The sequence below is a fragment of the Notothenia rossii genome (genome assembly GCF_949606895.1).
Source record: "Notothenia rossii genome assembly, chromosome: 6".
Classification (NCBI taxonomy): Eukaryota; Metazoa; Chordata; class Actinopteri; order Perciformes; family Nototheniidae; genus Notothenia; species Notothenia rossii.
In genome coordinates, this window is record NC_136909.1 from 38,632,338 (window position 1) to 38,645,732 (window position 13,395).

General features: G+C 41.1%; 1 protein-coding gene across 1 annotated transcript in view; it reads right to left on the reverse strand.

The window, feature by feature from the left end:
• Window positions 1-13,395, reverse strand: part of LOC307043762 (serine/threonine-protein phosphatase 2A catalytic subunit beta isoform) — a 32,803-nt gene that overhangs the window by 14,271 nt on the left and 5,137 nt on the right. The window lies entirely within an intron of this gene.

Genomic DNA, 13,395 nt, shown 5'->3' on the forward strand with positions numbered 1-13,395 from the left:
TGCAATAGTAATTTATGCACTAACTACATTACTACTTGTACTACAACATTTGAATCATCAGTTCTTCCTCATTTTCCTCAATTGTTCATATTTGGTTTATGAAAATAATGATATTGTGGTCATTGTTCAAAAATGTCTGCTATTATTATGAGTAGTATTATTATTATTATTAGTATAATGCGCTTTCTGTCTTCCTGTCATTATCAGGAATTAGACATGTAATGGCTATGTATTAGATTGGATTATAACCTTCATTCTCCTAAACTGCTGGGACATTTCCCTATAGCCAATACCTTTTATATTTTCTACTCTTCACTTACTTGTCAGCATAGGTCGGCATTGATGTACAGAGCCGACAGAAGACCTTGTTTATATTGGCATCATATTGAGAGGTGCAGTGACGCGTCCTAAAACCAGGAAGTAAGCTGCTGGTTCCCTCGACAAAAAAGCAATGGGATTTCTCCACAGGGTTTTGGAAAATAGCTGGAAATAAGGTCTGTGGAAAACAAACCTGTTTGATAAATGCACGTTTTTTTCAGCCGGATAATCTCCACATGTCTACCCTACTTTTATAATTTTCGAATCATAAATCTAATCGATAGATTATAAAAAGGGTTTTAGGACGCGTCGCTGCACCACTAGAAGCCAACTCCATCGATCAAGCTGGCTGAAACTTTCTCTCCCTCTTCTCATGCTCCCTGTCACTCTCCTTTAACTCCTCCGGTGACTTTATTTTATTTGAAGATAGTTTTTTGCCCGGCGCTCACGGGCAAACGGGAGCCTGCTCGCGCTGGCTCTGCAGCAAACAGCTGCTGCGGAGCCAGCGCGAGCAGGCTCCCGTTTGCCTTTCACCCAACAACGACAACCGCCTCACGAAACGCTATGTTGTAGCGTTAATAAACGAAACAATTTAACAAAATTGCTTGTCAAAGTACCTATATCACTAGACAATTTAATTTTTTTTAAGCAATATTTTTAGTGGCCCGAGCGGGCAAGTGGAAAGTACGTTATGCTGGCCCGGGGTGTCTAAATAGTGCTTCCGAGCCAGCGGGCCATTTATAATGTCGAGCCCTGCTCTCTGTCACTGTGCATGTGTGTAATGTTTGTGTGCAAGTTAGACGGGGCCTGCGTGTGTGCCTGCGTGTGTGACTGTGTATATGAGGGAGAAAGGAAAGCTCATTTTGGCCGCGGCGGGAAATTGATTTGACAACATAATACTCTATGTTCACGATGTGGTCATTTACGACATCGCATGGAGTGCAATCCACGATGTATCGTGTAAACTCGATATATCGCCCAGCCCTACTAAGAACAACATTTAATGTAAAATGTACCTGCCAATAATTCAAGTCCAAAGGAGTAACATTTAAGCCAAAAACACTAAACAGAAATACTGCTCTCTACATAACTGCATCTACATTCTCTTCAGATTTTTGTTCAGGAATATAATCTGATCACCGTGGTCTGGGAGAAGTGCACTTCTCTGAGCAGTGACGATGGCCCATTCCCAAACCGCCCCCTACACCCTACCCCTCCGTTTGCGCGTTCACGCGGAGGGGCCACCTACGAGTGTGGAGCGGTGTGGAGGGGGAGTGGGCTATCAAGCCCTCAAACAGCGAGTCTGCAGCGGTGCTGACTTGAGACCGGTCTCTATCTGACCGGAGTCGCGCTGTGTATGTCCGCTGCTGTCAAGCTGTTAACAAGTAGTTCCAGCAAACATCCACTGATAAACTCCGATGTTAACAACCTCATGATAACCTCATATGTTTTAACTTAGGATCATACCTGTGTTTAGCCTAGAAAAAGGTAAATGTGTGCATTTTATTAAAAAGTTGTGTATATTTACAGACCGTTGGAAAAACTAAGAAGCTTATAAACATCAGGTTTAAAACTGAAAGAGCTTTGAAACACAATGAAAGATGTTAGGAGTTTTATTTGAGTTATTAATTTAAACTTTTTGTCTAAGACAGTGTGAGAAAAAGTTTTTAGAGAGTACTTGTCCATGGACAAGTGAGTTTGGCAATTTACTTGTCCGAATACATTTTTCACTTCTCCAGAATGGACAAAAATTGGGGCCACTTGAATCTTCTTCTTCGCCATCGTATTTTACATTTTCCCACGGTTTTTACGACACCGCTAACGTAAGTGAGCGGTAAGATTTTACTGCATCACACATAGGGTTGGGTATCGTTTGGATTTTAACGATTTCGGTTCTGCTTTTTGATTCCGGTTATTTTCGGTTCTCGATTCCGGTTCTTTGAGAGGGTAAAAATAAGTCCCATGGCAAACTGGGAGAAAAATATATTTATGAAAATATTAAGTCAAATCTGTATTCCTATTTACAAATCACTTCATACTGTTTAATTTCTTACGGTTACTGAATACAATTATATACAAATAATCTCTGCATTGTTTAGTTAGTTCTAAGTGGTGCAGTTTGAGAATGTACAATTGGTCCAGTCTCCTCTGATGTTACACTGCAACCTGCCTGTGAGACACAGTCCAACCACACATCTCCAACACATAGGCCTAATAATAATAATAATACATTATATTTATAGCCTAAGGCCTAGCGCTTTTCTACAACTCAAAGACGCTTGCACTCTTACACATATCCTCCAATACACATGCTGCAGCTGTCCAGGTGCTCACTGTTTGTAAAAGTAAATAAATAGTATTTTCATTTCAATAATTAGCTACTTTCTATACCCTGCTTCATAAACAATACTGACATCCTTGTGCTCCTCCAAGTCTGGGGGTCCGGGGATGTGAGAACAGCGCGAGGACACAGACAGGGAGGCTGCTTCACTTCATAAAAGGAAATGGCGGTCAATATTAAAAACACATGAGCTAAAACGCCTAATAACCTTCATTACGTGTTGGAGAAAGAACATAAGAAAGTTTGACAAAGATGAGGCTGTGAAACGGGCAGCGAATCCGCTGTGTGTAGAAAGAGAGAGACGCTGAGCTGCACCATGCAGCGAACAGCTGATACGGAGCATAGAGAGAGAGCTGCGGTCTGCGGGGCTCCGCCTCCTGTCCTCACAACTCTTATTAATCCTGGGTCCGGACAATTGTTATTTGTTCCTACTCGGAACCGAGTTTTGCTTCCCAACCCTGCCACTGTGCTACACTCCCCGCCCCGCCCCGCCCCGCCCCGTCTAACTGTACAGAAAACGGCGAGATGCATTTCCTTAGGAATCGACCAGCAGAACCGAAACTAACATTTTCTAAACGAACAATGGCGGACACGTACAATTTGCAAATGAGTTCTGCCGTTTGTAAACAGAATTTATCAATAATTTGTCAATAAATCAAGGCGAAAAACGTCACTTGTTTGCCGGACAAGTCAATTGAAAGATCTACTTGTCCGATATTGTAAATAACACGTCCCGGACGGTGGGACGTGTACTTTTTCGCACACTGTAAGAGATGTTGATTTGAAACCGTTGTTACATACAGTTACGGCATTTTCTGTTTCTGCCGGAGAGAGGGGAGGCCGTCCCAAAGCTTGCTGCTGTATTTACTCCCTCCATCTGACAGGAGGGAGCCTCGTTGAGCTGCGAGTGTTGCTACAGACGGAGTTCACTCCGTCAAGGGAGTGGTTTGGGATTGGGCCGATGTCTCCGGCGGTAGAGAAGACCCTCTCCAGTGTGGTTAATGTTTGCCACCATTCTCCTGAACCGCTTCGCACTCACTGCGAGAAGAAGACACCGGCGTCTGTGTATCTAGAAATGCTCTACAGCGACACTAGCGGCTCGGCTGGCTGACGTAACCGCTCTTCGTGCAAAGCGAACGGGGGGGAATGGGCAGCGAGCCGAGTGCCAGGCGGAACAGGGGGGATTTGAATGGGAGTTAATGTATCGATACCCGCGGCTGAAATATCTATACTTTCTCGGGAAACAAAATATCGATATATATCGCAGGATCGATTAAATTGCACAGCCCTAATGTGCACGGTGTGGCATGACCACCAAAATAGAAATATATGGACACAAGATGTGTGCAAATGTATTTAGTATCCATGTGAACATGATTTAAGTGGGGGGGACCTAACCTCGTCTAGGGGGGTCCGGGGGCATGCTCCCCCGGGAAGATTTTTTTTTTTAATATTGAAGTTAAAAGCATCAATCTGGTGCACTTTGAGAGCACCATGAGGAGATCTATGGATACATCTCCAGTGTTTCCCCGAGGATGGAGTCATAGCAGCGGTGCGAAGATTTTTTTTGAACATTTTACAGTAAAATGCTTCAATCTGGTGCACTTTGAGCACACAATTACTAGAGACCTGGGGCCGTATTCACAAAGGATCTTAGGGTTAAAAGTAGCTCCTAACTGGCGAATTTAGGAGAAACTCCTAAACATAATGGGCGTGTCAGTCTTAAGTTTAGGACTCCTAATTGTATTCACTAAGAGCAATTCACAAAGTATTTTAGGCCTAAAAGTAGCACCTAAGTTTAGGAGAGCTTAAAAGTCCTCGAGAGGACTCCTAACTCAGTAAGACCTATTCACAAAGAATCTGAAAATGGCTGCGAGACTAAATGTTTTGGAGACAATGGAAGACTGTGAATTGATCAAGAGATATAGGCTAAATCGTGAGGGTATCAAAGTTGTTGTGGAATTAGTGCGGGATGCAATAACATCCACGACTAACAGGAATAACCCGATTAGTCCGGAAATAAAATGTTTGGCAACACTACGATATTTAGCAATGTGGGAAAATGCAACTTTGCAATGCCGACGATTTAGGAATATCGCAACCATCAGTCAGCCGTGCCATAAACCAAACCATCAATGCGCTCTCTAGACCACATATCATCCAACAGTTTATCCAGTTTCCTTTGGACAATCAACAACTACACAGGATCAAAGCCAACTTCATGGCAATTGCAGGTATGCCCGGTGTGGTCGGTGCTATTGACATAAAAATAATTGCGCCATCAAAAGATGAGGACGTGTTCGTCAATAGAAAGAAAGTACATTCCATCAACACGCAGATTGTTTTCATTCATCATGATAGGGGGACTTGAACGGCGGTATGGGCTGTTATTGAACGTGTTTAAGTGCTGGAAATATGCTCATTGGATAATAGTTTGCAGGGTGCTTTTAATTGCCTCCTTGATTTAATGCAATTTACGTATTTTTATTGTTTGCTCTCTCTCTTTAACGTGCATATACAACGTCATTATCGTGGTCTGCACAAACTTGTCATCATGCGTGTATTCTGCTAACTGCACTGTCCATAACTATTTGATAGGAATACATTTCTAGCATAGGCTATTTCCTTGTTTTTCGGTGATTTAGTGGGCTCGTTTGTGGGATGTTGCGGATGAGTTTCAGCGAGACCGCCTGCTCTGAACAACCAATCACCGTACTGACCGCTTCTAAACTCATGCACGAGAATCGACGTAATCCATAGCAACGGCGCGTCACTCTTAGTTCACTCTTAGTGATTTATCCTTAGTATGAGTAGGTCTCAGCGGCTTTGTGAATAACTTTAAAGAAAAAACTCCTACGTAAAATGTTTTAGCGCGAGTTAGGAGCACTCCTAGCGGTAAGATAAAATGCTTTGTGAATACGGCCCCAAATCAAGGGGGTACAACTCTAAAACGCCCATATGAAAAAGATTGGTTTACATTTTAATTAGGGATGCACCGAATATTCGGCCGCCGAAAATGGTTAAAAAGGCCCTTTCGGCCGAAAGGGTTCTAGCACCGAAAAAATATCACCGAATGTCAGAGAACAGGGTTAAGTTGGTAAGCTAACGTGTTGTTGTGATGACGTAATCAAAACGCAGCGACAAGCACAGCGCGCAACCATGCTCGCGGCTGGCTCACAGCCAACATGTCTGCCGCTTGGAGATATTTAAAAAATATCAGAGAAAGAGGCGCGGATTGCGATTCGTAAAACTTGTTCAGCTGACATTTCTCGAGGGGGTGTAACTGCAAAGACTTTCACCACTTCGGAATTACTCCACCACTTGAAATCAAAACACCCGGACAAATATGCGGAGTAAGATCAAATCACAAGCAGTGACAGCAAGAGACTGTTCAGCGCTGCCTCTCATGTGCTTGATGAGAAGAGGAACAGACTTATGGCTGATAAAGCAGAGAAGCTACTGTTCATTAAAAAGAACCTCCCACTTTTCCTTAATAAGTAGACAAGGCTGGCTTATCATAAGCTTATCTAGTTCTACATGTCTACTCTATACCCACTTTCCTGAACAATTTTCATTGTGAGTTATAATTCACCATCTCAGGTTATCATTAGGGGGAAATGACAGCAGCACAGTGTTCAATATATTGTACTTTCGGTATCTAAATGATACAATGTTGTTTACATTGCTCATGAGGACAGGCCACCTTATTTGCAGATTCCCTGAAATTGTAATTTAATTTGTAATTGGTTGTGGATTTTGTATCCAGCTTTCACTTTATGTATCTTTATACAATGTTTACTACTTTGCTTATGAGGACAGACAGCCTTATTTCCAGATTCTTGAAATTCAACTGTAATTTCATTTGTAAATAGTTACATTGATGTGGATTTATCCAGTTTGCACATTTGTATGCATGCACTTATAGGTGCATTTGTTGTTGTTGAAGGCCTGGCTGTTAGTCTTTATTTACACTATTTTGTTGTAGGCTTACTGGCCTAGATGTTTATTTTAAAGCATCTTGGCTTTGTTCTGAATGCACTTTGTTGTAGTTATCCTACAGAGAAAAGAAAATGCACTTGACTTGGAATTAATGTACTGTATGCATTCAAAAGTGCTGAATAAATGTTTTATGGACCCATAATAGTGATTATTATTTAAGCCATGTTTTGCCATAATCATGTATTTTTCCATAATCAGGTAGCTGAACAACATTGATAAAAAATGTATACATTATATATATATATATATATATATATATATTTCTATTAATCATTTTCGGCCTTTCGGCATTCGGCCAACTGTTTCCTATTTTTGGTATCGGTTTCGGCCAAGAATTTCCCATTCGGTGCACCCCTAATTTTAATAATCAAATAAGTATGTGAACATAACCCAGTGTTTCCCCTATATGTTTTCAGCAGCGGCGCTGCGCCGCTGCTGAAAACTGCGCGCCGCTGCTAGGGGGCGCAAGCCCCCAAGCAGATAAAAAAAAAAAAAAAAAATCTTTTTTTTTTTTTATTAAAATAATTATAAGTGCTGCCCCCTAGCGCTCGCGGCAACTTCGAGCCACCGATACGCGGGAAAGCTGTCATTTTCAGAGCTGAAGGAAAACTGCCTGACAAGACAGACAACAGCAAGTTGAAGCAGACATAACTTTATTTGGACACAATCACCTCAAGAAGAAGGTCATAACGCCATAAATGTAAGTTATTATAATTTAAAATGTTGTTACATTTAGATTAAGTAAATTAATACTTTGATAAAAGCCTACAGTTAAGAATGAATTACATCTAGCTAACTTAGCTAGTTTGTAAGGGATAATGTGCAGCGACGCGGTCATTATGGGGAAAAGAACACCCGACAGGCTGATCAGGATCCCGACGCGAAGCGGAGGGATCTAGATCTGCATGAAGGGTGGCAGAACCCAAGATATTCAAGTCACTGGGGCAGTGGAACGAAGTGGAGACATTTGGCACATTCATTACTAGGTGCCATGCTCTTTTGACACCTGATATTAAACTAAAAAATTGCCTGATGAAAGTGATGTAAATGAACAACAAAAATAAAATAAGTTACATATGTGTTATTGGCTATGGTAGTTTATTGGTATGTTCAATTATTTGATTATTAAAATGTAAAACGATCTTTTTCATATGGGTGTTTAGAGTTAGATCTAGTCTCTAGTCATTGTGTGCTCAAAGTGCACCAGATTGAAGCATTTTATATTAAAATGTAAAAACAAATCTTCCCGGGGGGGCATACCCCCGGACCCCCCTAGAGGATGTGATGTCCAACCACCAATTATGTTCATACAATACTGAATACATTTGAAGCCTTTAATGATGTATGTGTCTTTCTTGTGCTGGCAGACAAATAGAAACATAATGGCGGGAAGCACTTCGCACGCGCACACACTTAAAATGTCCACGCGCGCCGCGCTCACATTTTGCTGGGCCCGCGTGCCTTAGCACCGCTGCTATGACTCCATCCTAGGGGAAACACTGTAACCAATAACCTACCATAGCCAATAACAAATAAATGTAGCTTATTTTATTTTTGTTGTTCATTCATATCTTATTTTACCTAGTTAACCTAGCACCCACCGTACAGGGCAAATTAAACGTGTAACCGGGGTGAAAAGGGTGTTACATTTACTTAATTATGAATGTTGTTACATCAAGGCCGAACATTTGGATGAGCGGCAACGGTCAAAAATGTTTTTCCCTCCCAGAGCTACCAGCGCAGTGCCCCCCAGATCTGGCGCCCTAGGCGACCGCCTGTGTCGCCTATGCCAGTAACACAAATACTACAAATCTACATAAACAATCAAAAATGAAAAAGGGTCGCCACTTATTATTTCATAAAAATACCTGGCTGGCGCCCCCTAGCAGCGGCGTTCATATTTCAGCAGCGGCGCTGCGCCGCCACTATTTGTATATAGGGGAAACACTGATCTCTCAACACCCATTTGAAACAGAACTGTAAGCAGATTTTTCTTTTTGGATATTTTACAAATCACTCCCCTTTTAAACTCTATTCTTGTTATTTTTAACAACTTTTGTGTTACTGTCATATCGTATTTTATACCTGTTTTTCATTTAGTCTAATGTCTCATTAATAATTATAATGATCATATCAAGGTGTGCCTTAACCTCACTGAGCTGAGGTTATTTGAGCCTCTCAGGAGAGAGCTCTCTTCCACCTGGTTGTAGAAAAGCTCTTTAAATTCGTTAGCATAGCTAGCTAACCAGATGCTAATAACAACAGATCGCCACTGTGCTTACAACTAAAGACACAGCCACGCAAACACTGGGGCATGTGTACTGCTCCTTATGGGTACTGCAATATTTGAAGGGCTGGAGCGGCTTTCCGGTGCTCTCCGTAAGCACTCTAGTCTACACTCCTTTCAGACGAGACATAACCACGTGAAGACACGTTACGCTCGTGTTGTGTTCAAGGAACCTGTCCTTGAACAGCAATAACAGGCACTCGCTTGTTTAACTATTTTGCGATCTAGATTTCTTCTTCTTTTTGAAGTGAGAAGTTGTCCGTCCGTCAGTCCGTCCGTCAGATATTATTTATTTAAATGTACAGGGCTCGACATTATAAATGGCACCCTGGCCCGGAAGCATTATTTAGACACCCCGGGCCAGCATAACGTACTTTCCACTTGCCCGCTCGGGCCACTAAAAATACTGTTTAAAAAAAAATGTTTCCTGTGGTATTGGTATTTTGACTAGCTATGACTTGACTATTGTGAAATTGTTTTGTTTATTAACGCTACAACATAGCGTTTCGTGAGTCGCTTGTCGTTGTTGGGTGAAAAGCAAACTGCTGTTTGCTGCGGAGCGCAGCGCGAGCAGGCTCCCGTGCGGGTGCACGCTCCTTCACTACAGACTATCGCGCCACCTAACCTTTCACCAAACTGTTTTTAATACCAGCGGTAACCGGCCAAGCGCCGGGCAAAAAACTATCTTCAAATAAAAGAAATTCACCGGAGGAGTTAAAGGACAGTGACAGGGAGCATGAGAAGAAGAGGGAGAGAACGTTTCAGCCAGCTTGATCGATGGAGTTGGCTTTTAGTGGTGCAGTGACGCGTCCTAAAACCCTTTTATAATCTATCGATTAGATTTATGATTAGAAAATTATAAAAGTAGGGTAGACATGTGGAGATTATCCGGCTGAACAAAACGTGCATTTATCAAACAGGTTTGTTTTCCACAGACCTTATTTCCAGCTATTTTCCAAAACCCTGTGGAGAAGACCCATTGCTTTTTTGTCGAGGGAACCAGCAGCTTACTTCTTGGTTTTATGACGCGTCACTGGCTGCACCTCTCAATATGATGCCAATATAAACAAGGTCTTCTGTCGGCTCTGTACATCAATGCCGACCTATGCTGACAAGTAAGTGAAGAGTAGAAAATATAAAAGGTATTGGCTATCGGGAAATGTCCCAGAAGTTTAGGATAATGAAGGTTCTAATCTAATCTACTACATAGCCATTACATTTCTAACTCCTAATGACCGGAAGGCAGAAAGCACATTATACAAATAATAATACTCATAATAATAGCAGAAATGTTTTAACAATGACCACAATTTAATTATTTTATTAAACCAAATATGATCAATTGAGGAAAATGAGGAAGAACTGATGATTCAAATGTTGTAGTACAAGTAGTAATGTAGTTAGTGCATAAATTACTATTGCAACAAATGTGTTAATTTTTTTCATTATAAGTCCCCGAGGGCCAGTGGCATTTTACCCTTAATGTCTACCCCTGATGTATCATTTATTTAATACATTTTTGTATGGGTTTTTCAGTTGAATTATACGTTCAGGGTAATCAACAGTTAAAAAGATACTGTTCAAATTATTATTTGTTTTAAAGTTCAATAAATGGATGTTTTCAAAGTCAATGAATAATTGTATTTAATAATCATGATATTAATTATTGACCAACATAATCGAGCAGCCCTAGTGTGTGTGTGTGTGTGTGTGTGTGTGTGTGTGTGTGTGTGTGTGTGTGTGTGTGTGTGTGTGTGTGTGTGTGTGTGTGTGTGTGTGTGTGTGTGTGTGTGTGTGTGTGTGTGTGTGTGTGTGTGTGTGTGTGTGTGTGTGTGTGTGTGTGTGTGTGTGTGTGTGTGTGTGTGTGTGTGTGTGTGTGTGTGTGTGTTAACAAGAGCTATATTCAGAGCTCTGCTGCCTTGGCTACAATCTTTCATCATTGCTTTTGTATGATTGGTGTTTAGATACAGTATTTAGCGTCTACTGCACCTCCGCTTTTAGGGTTGACGTAGACCCAAACTTTGCCCGGAGGTCCCCCGGTGTTGTTGCGGGAGCTGCTGCACTGGCTAACGCTAAACTAGCTAACGCTACATTAGCAAAACAAACGCTGATTTATTTTGCAAAAGGTGCAGCGGGCTTCACACACGTTCCCCTCCACTGGTTTCAACTAAGCACTAAATTTGATGTTTTCCAACCAAATACGGTTGAACTTACACTTCCCCATATTTATTTGTAAATAGATTCGAAGAGACATGAGTTTCTGACTGCCGCTAGCTGAAGCTTGATTGCTAGGTTACTAGCTGGGTGTTCTTCGATAAGGGGCCGGGGGAAACAAAGTTAGTGATTACTGGTTCCATGTTGATTTATTTCAATACAAATTGTTGGGGGGAACTAAAAGGCTCTTACTGTACTGGTTACTTTGCAGCCCGGACATTTTCCCCAAAACACATTTTAGACGCGATCGCAACACAGAAGTACCTTTCAAATCCGATCATTTTTAAGACCTTCTAAATCATATTTAAGACCTTTCTTATTTTTTTGGTCATATTTAAGACCTTTTTAAGGCCTTAATTTCAGATGATCAAATTTAAGACTTTTTAAGACCCCGCGGGAACCCTGTGTATGAGAAACCAATGTGAGTTTGGAACATTGAACAATGTAAATCTATTCTAGTAGACCTCAACAATGGAATTGTAATCAGTAGAAATGGCCATGTCATGGGACCTCTAAAGCATTATCTGAAAACCTAACTAGGAAGCTTCCAATATTTCCAACAAAAAAATAATTTAGTTTAGACCTGCTGCATTTGTGTACTTTTGTTTGAAAAAAAAATCAAAGTTCAGCGCAATTGGAGGTAATTTTTTTATGCAATGAGGACGGTTCAACAGATTTCGTCTCTGCTTATCAGATCTTGTCACAATAAGCTATGAACTGTCCGCAGGCCTGTAGCCTCACAGAGCCAAGCCTCAAAACAGAGTTCCGATTGATTTTTGGGTCGGGACACATGCAGAGAATCAGTGTGGGGAGTGGTTAGATAAATAGATACATGAGACTTGTTTTTTCTCCCATCAACTAGAAACCTGAATAGCAAAAATATTGTTATTGTTCTAAAATTCCAAGTAAACACCAATAACAGCTCCTGCAAGCGATATGTTCGGCTTATCACGTGCAAGTAAGTTTTCTGTCCGAATACAGGAAAGAGTCTAAAGCAGCTGGTGAGACGCACCAGACCTCAAAGGCAGAGTGAAGACTGACCATTCAAAAACATATAATATAAAATATACATTTTGAAATTTTGAAATAAATATCACAATCATCTTGTTTGTTTATAGTAACTTGATAAAAATCCAAAATGTGTCAGACCTTTTCTTGATGCTTCAAGAAAAATCTTCCAAAATGTAAATTAAAAAGAATGTTCAATATTATCCTTTTTATTTGTGACACCCAAATAGGGAGGGTTAATGAAGTGAACATTGTTAACTTCCAACATAAGTTCTCTCTAAACCTTAACACGAAGGTCTACTGTATAAGGGAATAGCTGTTGGATCTTAAATGTGCTGATCTATTACTTTTAAAACTGTTTGGCAGGAGATATATATATCGGTCTGATCCGATCATTTCTTCTAAACCAGTTTTCTCACAGGTCTTTTCACTCGTGAAGCTTTCATGCACAGGGACACGACAAGTGGAGCCGTCTTCCACAGAACAACTCCCGCTGATGGACTCAACTCTGATTTCAGTATGGATTAACAATGAAGGAATCTTAGTCAGAATGACAAACTCCTGCCGTATCAATATATTATGGAGGCCCCCTACAAACAACAGTAGTATTAGTATTGAGGGGGGGGGGGGATTCCCAAGACTAGTGCAGGATTTTGGTTGGAGCATAGAATGGACCAATATTAAATTGGCTTCAAGGAATCGTGATCATCAACAAATACATTTTACTTTTGTGCACAGGGGTTCCCTGAACCTTTGTTAGCTGTATCTTATTGATGATTCCTCATGTACCGTGTGCCCTTTAATGGCCCTGGGCACGTTTCTTTGCATGTTCTGGGAATGCCCCCCTGTAGCAAGACTCTGGCAAGTGTTGCCTCAGAGCTAACTGTGTTCGTGTCAGTGAGGATGCCTGCGACCATAACAACTCTGCTACTGAACGATAGTTCTTCCTTTCAGATTCCTACGTATCAAAATTGTTTAGTTCTTACTGGTCTAATGGCAGATATGACAATGATTGCGATATGCCTCAAAGTCTAAACATGATATGTGCATTAAGCAATGGGTTTCACTTCATGATGTTATCCATATGGAACTGTCAACAGCCCGAATCAATGGGCAGAAAGAGGATCATGTGAGCCTGTGGCTTGCAGCGGCTGCAACATTGAAAAGTAGGCTGTGATCCGGGTTTCTAGGTTTTTTTCTAGTGTGTATGTGTACTTATGCTACTCAT